The sequence below is a fragment of the Falco peregrinus genome, chromosome 6, assembly GCF_023634155.1.
Source record: "Falco peregrinus isolate bFalPer1 chromosome 6, bFalPer1.pri, whole genome shotgun sequence".
Classification (NCBI taxonomy): Eukaryota; Metazoa; Chordata; class Aves; order Falconiformes; family Falconidae; genus Falco; species Falco peregrinus.
In genome coordinates, this window is record NC_073726.1 from 26673449 (window position 1) to 26699660 (window position 26212).

At 38.6% G+C, this 26212-nt stretch overlaps 1 protein-coding gene across 4 annotated transcripts in view; it reads left to right on the plus strand.

Moving 5' to 3' along the window:
- Positions 1 to 26212, plus strand: part of PCLO (piccolo presynaptic cytomatrix protein) — a 402552-nt gene that overhangs the window by 39802 nt on the left and 336538 nt on the right. The window lies entirely within an intron of this gene.

The following is a 26212-nucleotide window of genomic DNA, read 5'->3' on the forward strand; positions in this document are numbered from 1 at the left end:
TATCAATTTGGCAAGTTCAGCTCAAGAGAACCAGACCACCTAAACCCACTTGTGAGTAATTTAAATGTGTAAGTTGGCCTGCGCAGGACATGAGGAAAGTGGACATCAATGTTGAGGCTTTGAAATCTGAATGAAGAAATTAGAAATAGCTCCCAGGGTTAGAGGTTATAATTTCTCTGCCTTAAAGTGAGAACAATGTTGGGAGAAATACCAAGTTGCAGGGAAAATATTGCTGATGTCGGCATATCCTCTTTTTTGTGGATTATCTTCTGGAATATACTATCATTGAAAGGCATTTGTCCTACTATAATAAGCACATTTTATCTAACTGATGAATGTATTGTCTGCTGCCTGTGGTCATTTAGGTCAGAGAGAAAGGTCTGAAAACACAGGAAGACTGATCAGTGACTGAAAGCCAGGATTCAATTCAGTGCTGCTTATGCCCTGAATTCCATCAAACACACCTCTTCCTCCATCACTGTCCAACCCCCTGCCCCATACACTTATGCACATAGACAGATTTCAAATGTGAAAAAATGCCTTTGCCTTTTTCCAGAGGCGCTCCAGTATGCTACATAGGATACCACGGAAACAAGATGGGTCAGTTCTGGTGTAACACTGTGCTAAAATGACAGCTACGCAAGTCCGGCTGCATGGCTTCTTGAGTTGATTTAAGTGTGATAGTGTGGGACCGCCTGGTGGTGTGCAGAAATACTGTATTTCTTCAGCTTGAGATGAAACGGCTGATACTCTGTTTCTTTTTTCCCCATCACTGTAACTGTCAGAAGGTTCTGTTTCTATTCTTTGGAATATGCAGATCTGGAAATACTATGGATTTTCTGTAGCTGTGACTTCCTCGTACCTTTCTTTACCTCTTTTTTTGGCTCCTTCTTGCATTTTCTTCTTCCTTATACTACAGATTTCCACTTCTGTCCAGTTTTCCATCTTACCTTTTTTCAATCATTTTTGCTAAAAACTGGCAAGCCACTTTTCCTTCACGACAGGAGGTGGTTTACTTGGCTGAGGACAGCCTGACTTTCCTTTTCATGAAGATGGGAGACAGAAGAGGGAGCTCATCCTCTCCTCTCCCAAATGAGCTGTGTAAATAATGTATTTAACCTCAGATAGCAGTTCTGTCCCTGCATGCACTGTATATACTGTATACCTGTTACATGATAGACACATGATAATGAGCAAATAGTTTACGCTCACTAGCAAACTCTTTTCCTCCGCTAAACTTCTCTAACGTGTTGAGTACAGTCTTGGAGGTTTTATTTACTTGTCTCGCTATTTTTTTGAGGAGTTAGGAAGGAGAAATAGAAATACTTTTTTAAATTGGTCTTTCTGGTAGTTTTCTACTTAAATCTTTTATTCCCATGTTCTGCATTCAAACAAAAAAAAAATAATTCCAGAAGGCTATATTCCCTCTTGGCCCCAGAAGGTGTTGTGGATGAACGAATGTAATGGGTATTTTATAGTTTTGCTTTGGAGCTGCAGGTATATTACAGTGATTCTAACAGTTGCTTATGTCTTATCTGTATGTTGTTGCCTCAGTTGAGTTTTATTGACTGAGTGATGGCTGAAACCTTGTTGCCAACAAAGCTTGCGTTGGCCTGCATGGTAAGAATGAGTCCCATGGGGCCAGGCAACCTGTGTTTCATTGACAGATACAGAGGAGACTCTAAACTCCACGGACGCTCCCCCCCTTAAGATCTTTCAGCAGGGAGCGTCTCCCAGGCAGTGTGGTGCTGTGCTGCAGATCTGGCTGACAGCACAGTTAAGGGAAGAAGGTGCTTTCTTAGAGTGGCAGTTGTTTGTTCTTGCCTGTAAGGGACAGAAATAACTTCCAAAAAACGTCTTAAAACTGCAGCAAACAGTCGATCCTCTAATAAGCCCTCTACTGCAGGAAATAAGAGAACTAGAATTGCCTAGTCTAAATCAACCATACGCTGTTTACTTCAGTGACATTATTCTGATTTGCACAAGCTGAGAATTAGGCTAGAATACATTTTCCTAAAATGGGCTGATTTGTTCTTTCTCTCCCTGATTTGTTGATCCAACAAACAGTTATTTACTTAAATGGTAATTTCTCCATGAAGCAAACAGCAACAAATGGCTAAATAAATGACACTTGATAGATTTTGAAGACCCACAGGACCATGTGCATCCCAGTGCATTAGCAGACTCCTCATTCTGCCATTTACTCGATAGGGAGGAGCACTGTTTACCGGCTCTGTAATTAGCTTTCCAGCTCAGGTAGTTGGAAGCAGCTCTATTTTTAGTAACAAAGCACAAGATCTCAATTGCTGAAGCCAGAAATGAAGTGTGTGGCAACGACCATTTTGTGCATTTAAAACTCAGTGAAGCTGCTCAGAATATTGCACAGGAGCAGAGATGGTTGCCTATAATGTAATTAAGTATGTTGAGGCAGAAGGTCAGGCATATAGAACCTGTGCTGAATTAATGTAGTAGTAAAATAATATAAAAAAAAAAGATTGATAAACTAAGCTAAGGACAACAAAGATATCCAAATTTGTAGAATCTGTATGGGCAACAAGAAAGAAAAATCTTAGAGTCATGTGTTATGAACAGAAAGAGCTCAAAATGTAATGTGTGTACATTTGAGTGTGCTAATTGATTTAATCTAATAGAACTGCTAAGAGAACAACAGAAGCACTTTTTAGTCTACTGATAGCTATAAAATTATCTGGAAAGGTACCTGGAAATAAAGAATGTTTCATGTGTGAAATAAATTATTGGGGCCACAGAAAGGAGAGAATTGTTTTGTATGAAGGAAGACAGGGAGGACTGGGGAAAGGCAGAAAAGACATATCTCAGAATTACTACGGATTTCTTGTTTAAAAAAGATGTAATCTGTCAAGAGATGTGATCAGAATAGAGAATATAAACAACTTCACATAGAGAAGGATGTTTCATAATATGTTTACTATGGAGAATATTGTTTGTATTTTTTGACATGGTGGGTATGATAGCAGGAATCTATAAGCAGGAATCTGTATACAGTGACCTTAATGGCTCCTGTCCAAGCCATATTCTTATATCATAGATCTTTTTAAAAAACAGATGCGTATAACCAAAATAATTTAGATGCCTTTCTGATACCTTATTTTGGCACTGTTACTTATTAGACCAAACTAAATGATTTTTTTTTCTTCCCCCACATACTATGGAGAGAGGGAAAAGCAAAAAGATAAACTCATTTGCTAAGTTAAGTACAGTGTTAATGCTAAACTCAATAGTGTAACCAGGTTAAAAATGAGATACCTTGCTCTTCCAATAAGAACTTCTAGAAGTTACAGTAAATAGCATTTTGCAACTGATACAAGACTCTCTGGAGATGAAGGGAGCTTTCTTCTTGTGGCTTGTTGTCATATACCCGAATATGTCTTGGTTTCTTGTACCTCCTCCTGAAATCCTGCAGAAAGGGTACTGGCATAGGTGGGTCTCTGATACAAATAATTCTGGCAGTTTCTATTTTTCCAAACTTTCATTGATACCTAATTGCAAAGGGAGTGAGCCCTCAGCAGTTGTCACCCATAGTCAGGCTTTAATAGGAGGCTTAAAAAATAAAAATTACAAAAAAACCCCTGCCCTATCCTGAAATGAACCTGCTATTAAATGCAAATGTAGTTTAGACTTCCTAAAGCAGGCATGCAGGCAGGCTGTAAAGTAATGAGCCATCAATGATTCTGATGAAAATCCCTAAAACAGTGTACTGCATCATCTGAGGAGACACCCATTGCCTCTCTTGATAGTTTATTAACAGCTCTGTACTATTATGTTTTTCCTATGTGAGAAAGCTCAGACTGTTCTCTAAATTGGAAGGCTTAACTCGTATTAGAAGTTCGTATCTCCTCTGTAATGTTTGGTGATGTGTTTTTTTTGGAAACAGATGGTGTCTGGGAAACACAGTGAAGGAGAATTTGCACTTAAGATAGAAAGAGAAAAACAACCACCCTGTTCAGTTGCATAATTTATCTTCTTTGCCTCTTCCCTCTTCTTTTATATTTAAAGCTCCTTTTAAAATTTTGATTGTAAGGAAGTGAATGCTTTTATTGTTTAATAACAGTAGCCAAATAATAAAGAACGTAATAGCCTAACACAATGCATTCACTAAAGTTTATGGAAAATTTATCTATTAAATGATAAGGCTTTATAAGAGAAAATGTTAAAACTACTATTAATTATTATTTTGAAAGATAAAATCTGGCATTGAAAAACAGAGTGCATGTTAGATGATAAAAACCTCACTGTATTTCTTGTCTGCCAGAATGAAATTAATTTAACTCCAAAGAAGGTGTCCTAGGCCTGTTTAACTAGTTCAGTATGCATGATAGAAACAACATTAAAATAGAAATATTTTTAATAGCAGAATGACTCGCCTCTTCCATTTTTCCTGTAAAACACATGTATTGAATATATACGGAATGGAAGGGTTAATATGGAATGGCCCTTTGATGGATGATTTAGTCAAAATTTAACGCAGATAAATTAATGTCTGAATTCACCTTTGAAACAAGGCTGAAGGGCTTAAGCTTCACCAGCAGAGGCTTCTGGTATTCCTATTTGCAGAAGTATTTAAATGGTTAAAGACAGAGGCTTGAGTTGTCCATGGTACTTGTATGTATTAGGAGCTTCTGTCCTTCTCTGACACCTCAGCTAAAGCTGTGTTCCAAAAAACACCCCTGCTTTGACCTGATGATTCTCCAGAGGCCTGAACTTCTGTCTGCACATGGCTTGAGTCATTCCTTTTGAGCAGTGTTTTTTGGGCTTCTGTTTCCCTTTGAGTCCAGACATTAGATGAAATCCCTGTTGGGACCTGATTTTGGCATGTGTTTGAGAACAGTTCACCCAGAGGCAGTACTACTTGGCATTAAGCGTATCAGCTATTGGCTGCTTTATTTAATAATGACAATAATAAAGCCTCCTGATGGTCAAATACAATGGGGTGGTGGTTTGCTGAGTTTATTCATTCTCCAATAGTATTATGTGCAAAATACAGATCTGCAAGTAGACACATGACTTCAGGACTGCCATCCTCAGCTCAGGGCTGTTGCTGGGATGGTACAGCCAAGCTTCTTGTCTTCTGGTTTCCTCCAAGACCCCACAAGTTTGCATGCTTAGAGTTGCAACAGAGGAAGTAAAGCCAAGAGTAAGCCATTGCATCCAGATAAGCTAATTAATAGATGTCCTGGCATGGTTTTGTTTGAATTCCCTGTCACTATAGAGGAAAATGAAAACACCTTTACTTTCTAACAAGTTTCTCTGAACTTGCATTTCAGTAGGGCTACATGGTCCAAAGAAAGTTATACACTAGTGCAGTTTCATTTTTTGGCAGTCAGGTTTTGATAGATACTTCTGAACGTGATGATCTTCGGACATTATTTGAAAGCAAGGCTTCTTAGATCTGCAAGGTTACTATTCAAGGCATTAGCTACTAGATGGCATTCTTGTTAATTTTTTTCTTTCCAGTAGTTATGACCATAAAATTAGGGAATCTTCGCACATGCACGCGCACGCCCCCACCCCCCCACCCCCCCACCCCCCCCCCCCACACCCCGGAATAAAATTAGAGGAGTGGAAAAGATTGGTATAATTGCTGAAAATAATAATGTGACCTTTGGAAGCACTATTAACATGATTAATTACCTGCTGTTTGTTTTCTTTATTCAGGCTTCTAAAAGTTTCCAAATTACCTCTCAGAACAAAAAACTCCAGGGATGGATAAATACAGTTGAAACAAACAATAAGATATAGACATAAACCTATGCAAGGCCAGGTGGCTTTTATTGATGTTGGTAATGGCCACTGATGGTGTGAAATCCAAAGGGATATCTACTGCAGCACCACTGCTAACATGTGTAGTTCCTGTCTAGCTGGCTATTTTCCTCATCCAGTTAATGACTTCTTTACCTATGTGCATCTGTTCCATCTCTAGATGTCTTTGCACCTTTGAAACACAAAATGTTTAGGTGAATGATAAATGCAGAGCTTTCAGTGTTGGTTCTTGTGTGTGGTTTGCTTTTTTGTCCCGTGCCATTAAGAAAACAGTTTATAGACTAGCGTATTAGAGAGGGTCTAGCTGGAGTCACAAATCTAAAACAGATCATCAGGAAAATTACTGACCTGGCCTTCAGCCAGGTGATTTTCTTCTCTGTTATTTCATTAGAAATTTGGTTGGTGTCCCATTATTAAATGAGGAAGAAGTCTTCTGAAAGCTAAGCTGGTGTTAACTGCATATGAGTTTGAATTTTTCTAGTGAACTTGATAATAGTTTAAAAAGACTTTATTTTATTGAGATAAATATATTTTTTTTTCTTTTTCATTGCAGTAAAATACATTTTTGTTCATGTTTTATTGAGTGTTGTAATTTAGCCCTGGCCGGACACTAAGCCTCACACAGCTGCTCATTCAGTTCCCCCCACGGTTGGATAGGGGAGAGAGTCAGAAGACTCCCAAGTGAGAAAACTTGTGGGGTTGGGGTAAAGACAGTTTGATAGTAAAGCAAAAGTTGCACATACAAGCAAAGCAAAACAAGGAATTTGTTCACCACTTCCCATTGACAGGCAGGTGTTCAGCCATCCCCAAGAAGGCAGGGCTCTGTCATGCATGATGTTTTTTGGGAAGACAAATGCCATCACTGAATGCCCCCCCTTCCTTCTTCCCCCAGCTTATATATACTCAGCATGATGTCCCATGGTAAGGAATATCCCTTTGGTTAGTTTGGATCAGCTGTCCTGGCTGTGTCCCCTCCCAGTTCCTTGTGCCCCTCCAGCCCTCTCGCTGGCAGGGCCTGAAAAACCAAAAAGTCCTTACCTTAGTAGAAACGCCACCCAGCAACAACCAAACCCATCCATGTGCTATCAACATTGCTCTCACACCACATCCAAAACACAGCACTACACTAGCTACTAGGAAGAAAATTAACTCCATCCCAGCTAAAACCAGGACACTGAGAAACAAAAATGCATCATTTAGAGACTTTAAATATTGTGAGCTTTAGTTAGTTTCAAGATAAGACCAAATAAGTCTAAAACATTTTGACCCACATCCAGATTTTGTGAATTAAAGAGACAAAACCTAATGGATGTTAAGTGCCTCAGTTTTTTTTTTTTTTCCAGTGCCCAGCTGAGATACCTTAGTAAGACATTACGTACTATCTGATCACATTAACAATATGTGCAGACACTGTCAAAACTTCTGTGACTGTAAAAATATAAAGCATTTACCTTTTTATCTGAACCTTACATGGATTTGGTCTTCTGATAGATTTGCTATGGGGGGAGCTTCAATTCAAATTCTTCGGGGTTTTTTGGTGGTTGTTTGTTTGTTTGTTTGGTGTTCTGTGGGTTTTTTTTCCCTATTCCAGCAACATGAAGAGCTGATGCTCTTTCTAGGAACAAATGTACTAGTAGCATTTTTTAAAATAACGCTGAGGATTTTATATGTCTGAAAACACTATTTTTGATGGATATTCTTTAATGTAAGAGTTGGCTTACTAGGACAGGTAGTCATTTGACTATTTAACAAAATTCTGAAAAGACAGTGTACTGTAAATTTAAACCTTTGCATGCATTTTGTGATCTTATTTCTTACAGAATGAAACTCTTCATGTTCAACAGCAGTAAGTTCCCATTACTGCATATATTTAAAACTTCACGTCATGCTTCTCCTGACCAAAAGGCTCATTACACCATGAGAGTACATTATAAAGAAAGGTCAACATTTTGCATAAAGCAAATCTAAAAAATCCCTTGTTTGCCCTGGCTGTGTGGTGATTTTGAACTTAATGGGATTGCACAAGTGTCTTCAATGGCATTTTGCAATTCATTTTAACTGCTTGCATGATGTGTGACCAGCAGTAAAAGTAAATAATGAAAGCTCAAGATTTAAAGAAAGAGAAGAAATGAACAAGATGGGGCAGTTTTCTGATTTCTGTTTTGTATGTTGCATAATAGTGCTTCTCCCTGAGTAACGGAAAGAATGTGTCACTTAAAATAACAGTGGCCCGTAGTTATTTTTAATACTTATGAAATGCATATGGCTTAGTGGACCAGAATGAGAACGAACCTGCCTTTAGATTAAATATTACTTATGTATTAAATTGATTTCTCCAGTATTATTAAGAGTAAGGATGGAGGCTGAGGGGAATTTAAGCCATTATATAGTTGTGGAAAGAAGATTAGACTCGTGCCAGTAAGCTGTTTGAGATGCTGTCTGGCAGCATTTGAAGCAGGAGGTCATGGACTGATGCTGAAGAGGGGGGCAAGCTGCCTTTAAACTATTCAGACTGAATTTTGTACAAAATGCTGTCAAGTCAGGGTGAAGAAAAAATAATATTTTTGCAGTCATTAAAAAAACCCAACTTAACAGCCACTAGGCTGTATTAGACTAGAACATTCATGGAGAAGAATAATGAGGTATATTAGTTTTCCATCTGTGTTTTGGAGGTTAATGAAATTACTCAGACAGTGAGGTGACTGAGGCTTCCAAGGACAAGACTTGATAAGACCATATGGTAGCCTTCTGTTTTTAGTATTTCTAGGTTAGTAATCTTTTGGGTTTGTGGATGTGGGTTGTTTCCCCCCAGCAGACAGCCTTCACATTGGCAAAGGTCCAGTTCTTATGTACAGAGATTAGAAAGTAAGCATAAGAAACCTTGTCCTAAAACATATCCTTCTAATGAATGTAGGTACTTGTTTGAGGAGTTTTTGGGTCCTAGAAGTTACATGAATTATTGGGCTAAAACCTCCAGATGTATTTGTAATATTTCAAAATTTTTTTTGAGATTTCTAAACATTTTTGTGACTTATTCATAAGGACTATATTGTGATTATTTTTATTATGTTTTCCAATGGCATTTTCATAATTGCACACATTTGCAAATACAGGAGTACACTGAAGATGATACCTGACCCTCATCAGTACTTGTCACTACAAATCTCTGAATTTTGTTGAAGTGTCACTTTTGTAGTCGATCTTAAGTTTCATATCTTCTCTTTTATACAAGAAGAAAACATAAAAATACGCATTTCTTTCTGAATGCTGACAAACCCAACTACTATCTTCAAGATACTAGTTAGTAACTATCTTTTTGTACATTTAAAGCATGATGCACAGTCCTTTACTGTCTGGAAAAGCTGCCAGATACACCTGTTCCTGTTCCCTGCTCTCCCTGCTTCTCCCCCAAACCAACATACTAACCCTTAAATTTCTATATAAATATTATTTTCCCACAGAAATTCAACTGGAATTTTTACTGAAACATTGAACTGTGACATATTACATAAAAAACAGCCTGAGCATGTACCCAACTTCAGATTCTTTCTTCTTGCTTTTCAATTATATTATGGAAAAAAAAAAGGGCGGGGGGGGGGGGAATGGGGGCCGGAGGAATATTTGAAGTACCTGATATTTCTTAAATGCTTTTGCATTGAAATATACACAAAATATTTTATTTGATCAAAAGTCTATCTTACACTGAAAATGGTTAAAACAGTAAAGATTCAACATGCTCTACTTGCTGTCTAGTGTGTTTTATGTCTTGTAATAGAATTCTTTTCCACTTTTATTGTATAGTTGGAGCTGGACATTGGGTAGTTCCAGCACTATCTCTGAAAGTATTTGCATTTTTGTAATGTTTAATTTTAACTATAGGAAGACAAGAATCCTGAAGAAAGCCAAGTTTTGGTTTAGATTTTTTTAAAAAAGAAATTAAATTTTGAATCTACTTAAGATGGCTCAAGGTCGGTGTCATGGTGTGACATTCATAAGAGTAGGAAGGCACAGGCTTTGTACTCATTACAGAACAAGTAAAACAGAACTCTTTTTCGCAGGCTTCTTCTGTACGTACACCTTTGTGCTGACCTACAGGGCGTTTCTGGTTTGTCCTGAATCATGTCTGAGCCAAGAACACTTGTATTGTGCTGTGTTGTGAATTTTTAAAGTCGTGTGCCCAGTATAGCTGGGACTCAATTACACTGTTATCCCAGACCTCTCAAGAGAAAGCACGCTGCCATTTTTCTTCTATATCACCTACTAGTAGAGCAGTCTCCTGATCAACACATAACCTCTCAATTGATTTGGCATCCTTTTAAGTATTTTACCTGTGCTGCTTTTTCTCCCAACCTGTAAAGGTTGTGCTAGTGCTCTGTCATCCTTCAAATGACAAATCTGCTCAATACTTTTTTCATGCGACGTAATGCACAGTGTAGCTAAAGGAGCTTTTGTTTCAATCCATAATGTGTTATATCCATAATGTTAGTTACAGTCATAATTGGAGGCTTCAGTGAAATTCATGCACTTCCCTCACTCTCATTTCTTCTATATGCTGTTGGTTAAGTGGAATCAGGAGCGGCTCAGCTTTAACATGATCTTTTGGGTCAGTTGAGCTCTTCCAGGTGTGGCTCAGAGGCATGATGCACTTTCCCTGGTGATTTTCTGGGGCACATTTGAGTTTGCTCCTGGGTGTCTTTCCAGGATGAAATGAAGATAGATGTTGTAACTGTCTTTAGTATCTGTAGTGGGCAGAGTGAAGCATCTACAGATTAGATCGTTTGGACCAACTCCCTGCCTAAATCAGGGTCAGCTGGAGCAGGTTCAGCAGGGCCAGTCAGGGTTTGAATGTTTCCAAAGATTAAGACTCCACAACCCGTTTAGGTGACCTTTGCCCTCATTGTAGTTTTTCTTTCTGGTTGTTTTTTTTGGGTTTTTTTTGGTTTTTTTTTTTTATTTGAATGGATTGTCAGGTATTTGAATTTAAGCCCATGTGAATTTTTTGTCTGTTAATTGGATACCTCTCAGAAGACTTTGGCTTCATCTTCTCTTCACGCTCCCATCAGCTATTTTCACACACTGAGAAGACTTCCGTGAGCCTTCTTTTCTCCAGGCTTCTTTTTTCCAGTTCCAGCCTTCTCAGCTTCTCCTTGTATGAGTGATGCTCCTTTGCTGGTCTCACTCCAGTATTTCTATGTCTGTCTTGTACTGGGGAGCCCAGAACTGGACACAGCACTCTCCCAGCAAGACTGAGTACAGGGGAAACTCACCCCCTTAGACCTGCTAGCTATGCTCTTCACTAATACAACCCAGGATGCTGCAAGCATTCAAGCATGCCTTTTGCCCCATGCCTCCCCTAACTCTCACACCATACTCAAGGGCACAGAACACACATGTATTGTGTCCTACAGCACCACACTGGCAGGATGCAGTGAAGCACATCGCTGTAAACACAGTCACTAACTTATAAATGTTTTGGAGGTGATGGGGCCCAGAGGAAACCCTGTCAGTCCCCTCCAAGCGGTACTAACTTTAAATTGGCCGTTACTCACTGTACATCAGTGAACTTAATACAGAAAATGATTGTAGCCAAAGGTATAAAGTGCAGATTTCTGATTACTGTGATATCTCTACAAAATATGTATTTTAGCAGATATTCATGGCAAGTGTGTATTGACTTCAGGTTTAAAAGTAAAAGGTGTAGATACCGTTTTGGAGGGAAGGAAGGGTTAGAACAGAATCCAAGCTAAAATTTCACACGTGTCGCAGGACTTGAATTTTGCTCCTGGTCTGCATGTCTGGAAAATTTATAATCAAATCAGTTCAGCTAAATACCACTTTCTACTTTCTCCTCCTCCTAAATCACCCTCCTCTCCATACGCGTTGCAAGAGTTGTTTCTATTTGCTATTTTTTTTATTAACCGTGGGACTCCTGCCTCTTGCCATCTTTTACATTAGGGAGTTTCATTTTTTAAGAGTCTTTTTTTGCTCTAGGGCAGTAGGGGAGAAAGAAATGCAGGGTTAATTAGGTAACTTCATTAGTTAGGAACTGATTTTCCAGTTGCAGAACTTGTACTGTTGCATCTTGAAATAGCCTATGCGTATTGTAAAATATGAGGCGTTACAAAACACCTTGCAATTTACAGACCTTTGAAGTATGCTGAAATGAAAATGTATTTGGTATTGTTCTGTTTTCTGAACATTCATGTATGTGAAAACAGTTAATTCCTATGTTCTAATAAGTTTTCTGAAGAGTTTCATGCTCTTAAGTAATGTTTTGTTTGGATGACTTGTCAATATATAATTAATAATTTTCTGTAAGCACATAGGTTATATTTTTTGATCTAAACTTGCTATTAAAAAATAAGTAGTCATTTGCTTTTTAAATCCAGATCTATGACATCAGAATCGATGTGTCATCACTAGAGTGAAATTCTACTAGAGAAGATGATATAAATTCCACTTGTTCTGTATGTTATTAATAATTAATAGTAAATAATTATTGCTGTATTATAAGAGGAATCAGGGTGAAATGTTCATCAGCATGCAGGATATAATATTTAGAGGATGTCTAGGAAAATTTACGCTAATTTTCTTTCTGAACTCTGAAGCTATGATAATGATTGCAGCACTTGGATATCTTTTTCCCTCATTTTGCTTTATTCCAATTGATTAGTTCTGTCCTTTTAACTGGGATTAATTCTGTGTGTATTGCAGGGTGTTAATATCTCTTTTAATTAGTTTCCTGTTGCTTACATACACATTGTATAAAAATTTCATTGTGAGAAATCATTTGCAGACTGCATTGGAAAGCATTTACTTCCTTTCAGTACTGACATTTGTATGCCTGTAATAGAAACCAGGAGAGCTGAAGGTGTCCTTGCAATGGCACATCAGTTTCCTCTGCACAGGTTACTCTCTTCATGCGTTAGAGTTTTATTTACACAACTCCCTCAACAAAAAAGAAAAGGAATGCCAGTAGACTGACACTGTTCTAAGAAGTTTATACTTTGAATTTCTAAGTACAAAATACATACTTACTGATAAAGTAGGGTCAGGTGCTAGCTGTTAGAAAACAGTCATTTCCCTGGTATGCCTTCTAAGTCCTTTCACATATTTGAACATACCTTTCATGTAGTTTCTGTTGAGACAAAAATGCTTATTTCTGTTGATAGATCTCATCTGCTGTTTTCTTGGTATCCCCTCTTTCTCTGCACTTCAAGTCTGTTGCACTGAATCTGTCTGAAGAGAGACACATCTTGAATTTTTTTGTTCAAAACTACTGCTGCTGTAGTATCGTTCTCGCCACCTTTTCTTTTCAGCCATTCTAAAGCAGTTAATCTTATTGCCGATTTTCCACTTGATAGTAAAGTTAAACATGTGAATACCTCATTTTATTTAATTACCAAAAAGTAAGATATATTTTTTCAAACATTAAGAGAAATGAAACTAGACAAGTGGAAAGAAGAAGGTGCTGACAGAAAGATGATTATTTGCAAGTTAGTGTAATAAAAGGTAGTAAGATCAGTTGTTAACATCAGTGTATTTCCTTGCAGTTACACTCTTTTTGTCTCCTGAACATACCAAACCTGAGGCCAGTGCTTCAGCATGGTAGAATACAATGGAATTACTTCTATGAAAGTATTAAAAAGAAGGGCTTTTAAATCATCTGTGTCATGATTTAGTTTGGCACTTCAGTCTCTATGGTATCTATTCTTAACATCATAAAAAATAATAGACATATACAGAGATTCAAATGCATAGATTCATACTGTATACCACTTTCTTATGTATCTGCAGATGGTGTGTATTTTTGCATATTCTCTTAGAAGTTGGGTATTTTGGTGGTTAGCATGCATTGCAGACTCTTGGGTTTGATGGGGTAAACGTAGGGGAGTGCAGAGATTCATTGCAAATGATTCATTGAAAGATTTATATGTACATTTCATAAGCCATTTCGTTTCCAATGAAGGCTCTAAATTGTGACTTTACCTTATTGCTAGTTCTTTTGAATTTTGGTGAAATGGTTTCCTTGTTTGATCAAAAAGGCCAGGAGTCTGATCTATTAAATGCTTGGATGCTTAATGGTGAATGCTTTATCTATATATGAGCAGAATAAAATCATATAAAACCTTGCAGTGCGTTGAGGGAAAGGATGTAGGAGGTCCATTTGTGTAAGGTTTTGATTCAGACCCCAAATGAGCTCTCCAATATAATTTTAAGTGCAGAAAGTGAAAGCAGTGTATATTTGAATTATGCATGACCAACAAAGATAGAGATAGAAGGGCATGGAGGTTGTCAGTCACAGGAGTGGATTTGAATGATCGCTTACAAACTGGTCAATTTAATTAATCAGGCTTTTTCCCTGCGGTCCATGGAGTTTATAGGTTACAAAGTTCCTACAATCAGTTCTTGAAGACTGTCTTTTCTCACGCTATCCAGTTTTCAAAACTCGTCCTTCCCACAAGAAGCTACTAAAAGGGAAGCATCAGCCTGTAAGTGCTATACGGAGGGTGCTCACCCAGAAAACACTGTCTTAACTTCTGCAGTGGCCTTCAGTCTTCATCACAGGTCGAAAAGTCATGGCACCAACAGCTTCTAAACTAGACAGATGTGTTCAAGGTTTTATAAGATGCGTGAGAAAGGAAAAGGAAGGAACAGAGCAAGTAATTTCTTCTCCCTTCATTGGCCCATGAGAAGGTGATGCACTTCGCCTATGCAGGAGTCCCACAGCACCTGCTCCTGTGACATGCTGTCTGTCAGCATAGTCCTATCGAGCATGTCAAGGTAACTTGGAAGGTGAGATAAGGGAAGGAGTTAGGGAGAATCGTGGTTTGGCAAGACATTTGAGAGTGTGATATAAGTAGTATGTTTGATTGTGGATGTCCCTTGTATGACTGCAAGTGATAGAATTTCCATAGACACATTATTAGTAAAAATAAATAGGATGGTGTTAACCTAACGATGAGTGATCATGGATTAGATTTCTGCAATCTCAAGCATTCTGTATTTTCTTCACCTGGTTCTGATTAATCCAAAATTTCTATTGCTGACTTCAACTGATCTAAGCCCCTTTCAGAGACATTAAAGCAGGAAAAAAAAAGGATGATTACAAACCACTGTAAGATAAACTCTGTTAGGCAACTGAACTGTGGCACAAGAGCAAGATGTATGTAGTTATCACTGCCAGAAAGAATGTACCTTACTTTTGTCATGCAGTTGGAGCTCCTCAGGCTCTTAAAAATGTATTCCTCATGTCTATTTGAGAGGCAGCTGAAGTAAATTTTGGAAGTCTCAGAGATGTCTTTTAGAAGAAAGGAGTCTCAAAATTAATCAGATAGGTAATATAAATGTAATTTTCCTTGATTTACTTCCCAGGAGTTGCCGGTAGTGACTCTGATTTCAGAGAGGCTAGCACTGGTCACCCAGCATCATGTAGTGACTGTTTAAATTGACAGAAATGTGTTCCACGGTTTTAGTAGCTAGTATTGTCTGACAGGATGGGACTGAACGAGTCAGCCTTCAGAACTAACAGAAGCAGAACTAAATACTGATTTAAGTGCTTGCATTCTGTCTCCAGGGATATACTTTCATAGTAGCACTTAGGATTTCAGAGCTAAATTGATTAGCTAAGTGACAAACTTTGGCTCCTGTTAGCAGTTATTTCCAGATGTGTTCAAAGGTATGGCATTAGAACCCTGAATATTACATTTCCAAAATTAGAAGTTCTCAGGAAATTTTGGAAACTAACCATTCAAGCCTTAGTCAAGCAAGTAATAAACTTTTTCATGAGTACTCTGATCTACTTCAGCCTTCTCTTATGGGTAGGGTGCTACAGCATTTCACTCCTTTGAAGGAGTGACATCCTATAAGGAGCTCAAGTCTGCTTGATTGAGCTATTTAAAAAGAAGGAGAAAGCTTATTAGGAATGTAGGTGACAAATTCCATTCTTTCTGAGTAAAGACCATTACGATGAATGAAGTCTTTCAGGAAGGTGACTAACATGGTGCAATCACTTGAAGTGATGCATGCTGTTTTTTCATGGTACTGCTCTGCTTCTGTGTGCAGTGATTTAGTGCATAGATGGAGAAATTTTGAAAATATATAACTTGTTTATGATTAGAAAATTAGTCACATACCTGTAATCGCTAAAGTAAAGAAACAAAGTGTATCGTAGGCACTTTTGGGTGATTGTGCAGTATTTTTTGGATGTTGTCTCAAGCTTTCCTAAATGTGCAATTGAATTTTTATTTTATTTGGAGAAAGAGGAAGTTATATTTGAAGACATCAGAGCATGTTTCATATAAGCAAATATATTAAAAATGGTTTTAGTCTATGCATATAATTGCAAGGAAGAGGGAAAAGAATAGAATTTGGGGGAGGAATTTGGAGGAATAGCATCTTGAAGCAATAGTATTATTAAAGAGAATTCTGAAGGCATAAATTTTGGAGTCACAGTTGACCTGTGGCTCCGTAGATTGCTGAATCTGATCAACAAGATGTCCAAGAGTCTGAGTCAGTGCTAATACATATTTATCATTTATGCTTCCATTTGTATTACTGGTGATGCTACTGACTCCTTGGCTGTCATTTGCAGTCAGCAATCAACATGTCTGGGCTTCGTAACAGGGGAGCTGGGGCTGACGGCAAGACAGTGGCCTCATTGATGAGGTGTGCAGTCCCACAGTACCCAAACAGGACAGGCAGAGCAGGTTTGGTGGTAGTGACAAAATTCAGCCAATGGTCTGGTTGGTGATTGCCAGTGAAGGCTGTAGTCATAATGTTGCAGTTGGGGTCCAAATCAATTTTCCTTACAGAGGGCACCAATTGTCACAGCACTACCAAACTAGCAAGCTGCAACAAGGCTTTACCATCAGTCTGATTCTACTGCTCATGCTATTTCTCCTGCCCCCAGAGGTCAGACCACACTGCTCCTCCTCCATCCAACCCCCTCTCCCACACTCCTCAGGGCTATTTAACCACTTAGGAGGAACAAGCTGCAGCTGCACATCGTCCATGTCAATCAACCCACTGCCTCTGAGGCAAGGCCACAGCTGCACATTATCAGTGTTAATCAACCCACTGTCTTTGTTCCTCTACAATGTGAGACAGGTTTGAGGCTGAGCCAGGTCAGCAAGGCAGGGTCAACACCAGCAAGGCACAGCCAACACGTGGTGTATCTGCAGCAGGGCAGAGGCTTCAGTGCAGCCCCCAAGCCCGGGTGTGGAGGCTATGTGGGTAGAAGCCCCATTTGGAGCTTCTTGTAGCAGTTCACCCATGGTTTAGCTCTTTTTATGGAAATCTTATCCAGGCTTACACAGCTATGCCATATCAGAGCAGACCTTTAACCCAAGTACATAAACCTGTGTGGGCAGGGGAGGAGGAGGGTTACAGAGAAAGATGGTCTGAGGCTGCCCGGGGCAGCTGGAGCCTGTTGGTGTACTCAGGGCCCTGTCATGTCCAGCTAGTGTTGCTGACAGCTGGGGACATCAAAGATGGGGGTGAAGGGGATGGGAGACTGCTCTGTGGGCTGATCTTCCTCTCATGTGACCCTGCATGCATACATTGTAACAGGCATTGCTAATGGCACAGCTTCAGCCCCCTTACTCCTCTAAGCAAATCCCCACCAAAAATTGTTCCTAGAGCTGGCTGGACTTTTTCTGATGAAACAAAATGTGTGCTTTCAGGATTCTGACACTTCAAATCTATTTATTTATTTATTTATTTATTAGTGGGAAGAGATGTGTTCGGAAACTGATATTTGAAATCTAATGGGGGGAGCTTGTATGACTGTATATGATGTCAACAGCTGCAGCTGGTCAAGTTCATGAAGGTTAACTTTACTCAACAGTGAGCTAATCAATATATTTAATGAAGTAATGTGATTCATCTACATTTGGCCATATTAATTATTGGCTAAACTCCATTGATGGTATTAACTAGATCTCCACTGACTATAATGGGATCCCAGACAACTGGCTCAAAGGCAGAGACACAGAATGTTTGAGGTCAGAAGGAACATCAGTAGGTTATCTAGTCCAACCTCCGGTTCAAAGTAGGGTCAGTGAACCAGATCAGGGTGCTTAGGACTTTATCCCATCTGGTCTTGAAAGCCTTCCAAGAATAGAGACTGCATAATGTCTGTGGGCAACCTGTTCCAATGCTTGCAAGTCCTCATGGTGAAAAAAGTTTTTCCTCATATTCTGTTTAAATTTATGCCTGTAGTACTTGTTTTCCCACTGTTCTGAAGTGCCTAGCTCTGTCTTCTTGATGACCTCCTCATAAGTACTGTTAGGCTTCTGTTAGTTCCCTGAAGTAGTCTTCTCTAGGCTGAACAAAGCTCATTCCCTCATCTTCTCCTCACAAGGGAGCTGCTTTAGCCTCTAAACATCTTGCTTGCCTGTTATTGGAGTTGCTGCAGTTTGTCACTGGTTTTCTTGTACTGGGGGCATGGTAGTGGATGCAGTGTGCCAGACGTAGCCTGATCAATACTGGGCAGAAGCATTCACTTAGATCTACTGGCTATGGTCCTTTTAAAGCAGCCCAAGGTGCTGCAGGTCTTCTTTGTAGCCAGGTTGTGCTACAGCCACCATATTTAGCAGTGGGCCCATATTTTTCTTGTCCAGACCTTTTTCCTGCTTATTTAGTGTAGAAGCTGTTCTTTTTGTCCTTGGTGTCCCTTGCTGGTCAATCCAGGTTAAGGTTCACTTTTCCTAGACACATGGCTGTGCAGTGTTTCTAAATCCCTTCTTTGTAGGCAGTCTAATTAGAGTGCTAATTCTGGAGCAGAAGCAGGGTTCAGAGATCGAGGCATCCTGTCCCCTGTACATAGCTTGCTGCTTTAATGCCATAGATCTTATTGCAGACAGTATATGCAAATATGCAGGAATACACTAGCAAGTGCAAAGGTATATAGAAATATTTACTTTACCATGCTGTTTGGCTTTTGAAGTAGTATATATTGATGTCAACCTGTTTTGATAGTCTCCTAGTCCAGGCATAGGCTGTGCCTGTTATGGCAGTTTATATTTCTCATAGCCATAAGAAACCATTTTGGTTCCCCAGAGATGAGAAAGCTATTGCCTCTGTGATCAGATTTACTTGAATGTTAGTGCAGTTGTCCATCTAAACATTATGATAATGTCTTGTTTTTCTGCACTGAGCTACTTGATACCATTGTATCTGTCATATTTAATAAAAAGATATTCCTCTTCAACTTTATTTTATGTAGGAATTGTCAGACTTAGCATATCAACACATCAAATTGTATCATCAAATCAGTGTGTCTAGAGAAAGGGAACAAAGCTGGGGAAGGGTCTAGAGCACAAGTCTTATGAGGAACGGCTGAGGGAACTGGGATTGTTTAGCCTGGAGAAAAGGAGGATCAGGGGAGACCTTATTGCTCGCTACAGCTGCCAGATCGGTGGGTGTTGGTCCCTTCTCCCAGGTAACAAGCAACAGGACAAGAGGAAACAGCCTCAAGTTGCGCCAGGAGAGGTTTAGATGGGACATTAGGAAAAATTTCTTCACTGGGAGGGTGGTCAAGCATTGGGACGGGCTGCCCAGGGAGGTGGTGGAATCACCATCCCTGGAGGTATTTAAAAAACATGTAGATGTGGTACTTAGGGACATGATTTAGTGATGGACTCGGTGGCCCTGGGTTAACAGTTTGACCTGATGATCTCAAAGGTCTTTCCTAACCTAAATGATTCTATGATTCTATGATGACTGGTATGAGATCAGGTTGGTTTACCATAGCAATGAGTCTGTCCTTCAACAATAAAAATAGTATGAGTTACTGTGTTTATCATTACTCATAGCAATGCTTATTTTTCTAATATCTGATTGAAAGTCTGACAGATGTTCTGAGGTTGCTTGAAAGAGGTGTTTCTATATGTTAGTTTTATATGACTGCTTATTTATATTTGTTCTTTATCTCTAATAGATGATTACTATGATAGCATAGTGGGGAAAATAATTAAGTTAAAAGAGTGTGAAAGAGCCAGTTTTAATGTGGTAAGCACAAAATTTTATTGACAAACCAAAGAAATAGTCTGTAATATTCAACCCTATAGCTCAATTTTAGGGGGAAAAAAGAGATTTTTTTAAAAAAAATCCGAATACCTTGACAGTTAGTGAAGATTTAACTTTTGTGTCTAAAGAAGAAAGTGTCTATGTATTACTGGTCTGTAGGTATCATTTGAATAGAAGTTTGTTATTTCCATGTGGATTTAATATATATTCTTATTTTGAGATTGGAATCCCAGATTAGAATCAGTCTTGGGGGTTGAATTGTGGGTAATAGCCAGAAGCAGTGATGTCCATGGTCTTTTAGCAGAAGTCTGTGACCAGCCCAGCTCCACCTGGCTGAAGCTATTGACTCACGGTAGGAAGGAAATGTTTGGTTAGGCTCAAAAACTGAGTGCCTTCCCCTGCACCTCGCCATAGCCGAGCACTCTAAAGCCACTTTTTGCTACAGCTGAGCTGTTTTGGAGGAAAGGCAGGAGCTAAAGGCCTATTTCCCATTAAGCCTAGTCACAGGCTTCAAATTGCAAATTGCCTTGACCATCCTTCATGTATTATTTTCAACTTTTAAGATCACCTGAATACATGAGTACCAGAGACTGAAAAGTTAGCCAGTGGGCATGACAAGGTAGCCCCCAGTCTGTGTCCTCTCAGTCATTGCTCCTGTTTGCTATGTGGTGTCAGCTGGCAGGTTGTTTAGTTGCGGTCATTCACTATGTTCTGTTGGGATTAATGTCATCAGCTGATTTTCTTTATGCAAGAGGACGGTTATTAGGGTTGTTATAGTAAAGATATATAACATTTCCATGTGAATCTCTGAGCTATTATAAGCCAGACAGCAGATTACAGCCCATCATCTGCTCTCATTTAAATCAGTATAAATCTGAATTATCTTCACTGACACAGTAGAATTTCCCTCATATGCATCAGTATATCAGAGAGTGGAATTAAACTTTACAGTAATTTCTGAAGGCAAGCCATCTTTTTCATGCAAATGGCTGTCTGTGGCCATAGTAACTCAGAACACTTGTTGTAGGTGGACTTGAACTGGATATTCAGAGCTCTTAATTCTAAAGCTGATCATCCAAGGGCAGGGTTTTCATTTCCCTTTCCAGTCATTGACTTGACTGTTTGGTCTGCTGGCTTTGTTTGGCTTCCATTTTGCTCAGCACAATCTTAGCCATGGTTTTCAAATGCTACTGAAATATAAATGGTGACAACAGCTTTTAAAATGGGCATTATAAAATTCTAGAAAGTCTCCATCTGCTTGTATATCAGCATACAGAATATTTGCTGCCCAATTTGCATTGTGTTGAATAGGGAGATTTTTTATTGTCTCCATACATCCTGCTCTGACCCAACTAGGAATGTAAATCATCAGAAATCATTAGGAGGTCTGTCCTAGTGAGATTACTACCTACATTTTGCAGAACCAAGAGATTTTCAGAAAGGTTCATGTTAGCATTTCATGATGGGTGTTTATCTGAAATGAATATGCAAATCTGGTTTTGTTTGTTTATTTCTGTTGTTGGATATTATAATACTTCTGCATTAGAAAGAGATGCTGTATAATGGACTGCTGGTAAAGGAAAAGTGTGACCGTATGTTTAAAGTGAAAAGAGTAGATTAGTTAAACATTGACTATGGTGTAAACGTAAATTCTAGTAGACACTATGGGATATGAAGTAGTGGGCATACAAGTCCTGGATTAACAAGAATGCTGGTGTACTGTATTGCTATGGTGCTGGACTTAAAGGCCAAGAGGTATTTCACAATTTATGCTTATTTTATGTATAAAATGTATGGTTTTGTGACTGGAATTAAAAAATGTGCTAATATGTTAGAAGGGCACCCAAGAAGCTGTAACAATTACTTTATATGTAAACAAACAGATGACCTCTAGAGAGAGGAAAAAAATACATTTTCAGTCTGTTTTGATCATGAGAAGTTTAAGATTCTTTGAGTACCTAATGAACATAGTTTGATAGCATACAGCTCTCAGGATAAACAATTCTAATTGCAAACAACATAGCTAATTTTAGACAATCAGAAAAGGTGCAGGACTAAGCACAGCTAGTTATTGCAACAAAGTACTGAGAACTGGTGATAATATGCTGCTTTTCAATTGTGTGACATGAGGAGCTACTACCAGAAATGCCATTGAAATGAAGAAAAAAATAGATGCAGTCTATGTAATAAATAGAGATTGTCTCTGTTCAGGTAAGACTGTATGGTTTGTGTTAAACACTAAACACTTAGACTAATTGGAAAAAGTGATTTCTACTGCCTTATGAATGGTGTAATTGAAGCTGAGCTCTCAGGTAGTTTAAATTTCCTCTGACACGTGGCTGAGCAAAGAGAAGAAAAGTGCTGTCACCTGCAGAGCAAAGATTGTTAGATTCATGACCAAAGCCCTCTCTTTTTTACTGTTCCAAAGATTCATATGCCACCAAATTTTGATTGATGACACTATGGGTTTGGGTTTTTTTCATTAAGAGTTGGCAAAGTCTTCATTTATTTCCATTCTCCTACCTACTAATAGTCATATTGTTAGAGGAAAAGATTTTTCATTGCAAATCTATTATGGTTACAATTTAGTCTAGCTTCATAGTGATCTTGGAAATGGAGAAAATAGTGAAAAACAGAACTCAAGGTTTCTGCAGCCAACCACTGACAGTTTTCCGTATTGTGTACAGCACTTACTTAATACCGTATCAACTAAAACTTCTCAGAAAACAGAACTGATTTTTGTTGACTCAAGAAATAAAGAATGACTTGGACAAAACCCATATCTTAATATTTAGCTCTCAAGAAGGTTGCACTGAGTCTTATCTTTGCCTTTTCCCCACAAAATGATGTAAAACTAGGCTGCAGAAGAAGGGATTTTGCAACTCTGTGTGTGTTAAGATCAAATAAAATTAATCTTAAAATGGTCTTTAGCTGGGTCACTAGATCTGAACCCTTCTGCCTCTTTTAAATTAACATGTAGAGCTAGGTGTAAGCTTTGTGGTTAGCACTACTACTTTTTTATTATTATTAAATGGGATTGTGTAGACATTATAAAGGTCTCTTTCTCTAGACTTCTGTCTTTGCAGTATATGTTATGTTTCTCTAATGTGGAGAAGGAAGAGGTATCTTTTGGTTTATTATCTTCTCTTTTAATTCAGTGAATGTTGAGATTACAGCTGGATGAAAGCATTCCTATGCTAATAGCTACATTTATTGCACTTTTATACATCACCAGTGGTAAATAATGGCCTCGAGACAACATCTGTTCTCATTTGTCTAGTCTCATTTATGTTAATGTATAAACCGAGGTTTTGATAATCACTTACCTACTTTAAAACTTACTTCTGTGTTACACGATTGGTTTTGATTGCCAGTTTATATATCTAGCTAAGGAGCTTTGACTTCTGGATCAGCAACAAAACCAAGACAGCCTCAGAAGAAAGTTCTCTTAATGACTCTTCCCCGGCTCTGTCCGAGCTATGTCTGTCACTGCGCTGTATTCCAGCATGGAATATATTCAGCCTGTTGTATCACATTTCTTGTAGCTACTGTTACATACTGTCAGATCCAGGTTTCATGCTAGCACTTTCTCAAGTTTTTTATGGGTGTATTAATTTGATACTTCTTTCACTTATAGCCATTGGCACATCGCAGGAATATTCTTTCACACAGACACATAATTTCATCTGTGTACACGAAAAGGGCTAAACTAGGTATACGCATGCTTTCACCTGTGTACATGAACAGGGCTAAACTGAGTATCTCAAGAACTGGTCAGGTGTAGTAGTGGTTTCTTGCCTGCTTGCTGCTCTGCCAATGTGTCTTAACTCTAGGAAAGTTAGGTGTGGGAGTGGATACATTTTTTTCTCCCTGTCATTTCTTTTGTTTTCTGAGGAGACTCCCAAACCGAATCAACTGCATGTGCCTTTGGTCATGTGCCTGGGCATCAGGACTGGAGTTTGAATTCAGGTCACTGAACAGCCTTTACAAAGCATCTTTTCTCTTTTGACACTCCTGATGCATGGTAGGATGGGACAATGACTGCTTGGACTTAGTTTTACCAGTGCAGTTGTACAAATGGTCTCTTTCATTGCAATGAAATTGCAGTCTTTAAATTCAGCCATCTTGTTGGCCAATGTGGCATGTGTGGCCTCAGTCCAAGAAAAACACTATGAAATTACGTCCCTGACAGATGCTTCAGCATAGTCAGAGTGACTAATCTTCATTTTAACTTAGCATTATGCCAGTGCAGTTTCATTACTGATTAGATAATTGTGAATGTGAAGCAAGACTTACATTTAGAGAGAACTGAAAACATCTAAATGCATTTTGTGTATTCTTCATGCAGCTGAAGTTCTGACAAGTGGCTTATTAGCGTAGCTGTCATTGTACCCAGGGAAACAGTGTAGTTCACAGGGATTTCACAGATGGCTGAGGGTCCTCTGGTGGTTTAGTTCCTTGCCTTCCCTCCTCTTGTCTTAATCGTCTGAAATACATTGACTGCTATCTTACTTGTATGTAAATCAAACATCTAGGAAAACATGAAGATGCCACTTCTCTCAGAAAAGTAACCTTTCCATGAATTACTCAATGTAAGCTTTTATTTTGGAACGTTTAATTTTTGCTTCATTCTCACTTCAAATGTAGCAAGTGTTAATAACACCTTAAAAATAGTTTCCTGTAATTTCCACCAGCTTCTTTAACTCTTATCTTTCTCTTCTCTCAAACCTTGTCACTTCTTTTCACCCTTTGACTGGTCTTATTTTTAAGTCTAATAACATCTCAGTTCTTTCTCTTCCTGAATTCTCTGGCTATGTGTATGGAGAGCTGGTTATTGCTGCTGCTGCCAGACTTTATACAGCATTTTGTACACTTAGAGCTGAAAAGTAGTATGGACTTAAACTTAATCGCTTTTGCACTATTCTATTCATAGTTATTAATGTGTAGCAGATGGATAAATTCTCCACCTGTTCTTACTGACATACCCATCTGTTTCAGTGATAGTTATAATTTATCAAGGCAAACTCAAAAGTGTAAAACCCATTTTGGTCTGAATTGAGGAAAGAGTAAAGCAAAACAAAGATGCCCTGAAGTTCCACAATGGTGCCTTTTACACTTGCAGTATCTCATCGTATGCTTTGTGGTACTGAAATCCAAACAGCTATTTGGCTTCTATTCCCAGTGGTTTCTAATGTGGCAGTAGGCAGACGAGCTAAGCCAGCATTGCTGAGAGCTGTCTGAACAAAGTCGATGTCTTTTCCTTATATTTCACAGTTGCTGTACCATTGTGACTTCTTGCAGCTCAGCAGAAGTGATGATGTGATATCAGCTCCTTCGCTGTAACCCAGCTCTATTTCCTCCCCCTACGTTTCACCCCAATCTTGAGGTTTTCTGTGATATTGGGAGTCTCAGAGAAGTGGCTCTGGGGTGAATTTCCCTTTGTGTTATCCAAATATATGGGTCTTATGTGTGGAAATGAAACTTTTGTGAGCCTGCCTGGGCTCTGGGAAAGTGCCTGTGCTCCTGCCTGTTGCCTTCTGTGTCCACAGTAACTGCTGTGTGTCTCTTTTCTTACTCAGTACTAACAGCAGACTCTCACCATTGCTGGATTAAGTACGTGCTCCTACAAATCATTCAGAGCAGAAAGCCTAAGTATCTGAAGCATCGTGCATTGCTTCTGCAGATGCATGAAGATCATAGGCTTGGACATCTACAGCTTCAGTTTATTGGTTTAGCTTGAACTATAGCTGCTGGTACCCATAAAATGCATCCAGATGTATTTTCCATAATTCTAGGCTGTTTTCCTGAACTGAAGTTACACATAACTTTTAATATCATTGTGTGGTAAGTAATGCTCACTCTACTATAGGCTTAAACGAGATAGGTATAAAAGTTCTTTGCATTAAATAGATAGCAATCTTCTGTGAGTTGGAAGTGCACTTAACACTGATTTTTGTATTAATATTTGAAAACTAGAAATTTGTTAATCCTGATTTTGTTTCTTATAGTTGTGCAGTGTGGTTGTGTTAATTTTATAGTGTTTTACCTTGTGGTAATTTTGTTCCTTTTCCAAGATAACTGATTCACTGGAATTCTGCGTGTGGGGAAATTCTTTCTTATGTATAGCATAATGAAACTTTATTTTAATCTTGTGCAACAGGATTTTAATTGATTTATGAAAATATGCACTGAGTAACCTTCAGTGTTATTTTACTCCAAATTCAGGTGTTTCTCTAAGGTCAACTTATAAGTCTTTCATCAGATTTTTCCTTTCATAGTAGAAAATAATCTGCCTTATTTTCCTTGAGGCAAAATATTGCAGGAGAGGTTCCTTATCTGATGTAGCAATCCCTGATTAAAAAGGAGGTATGTGTAATAGCAA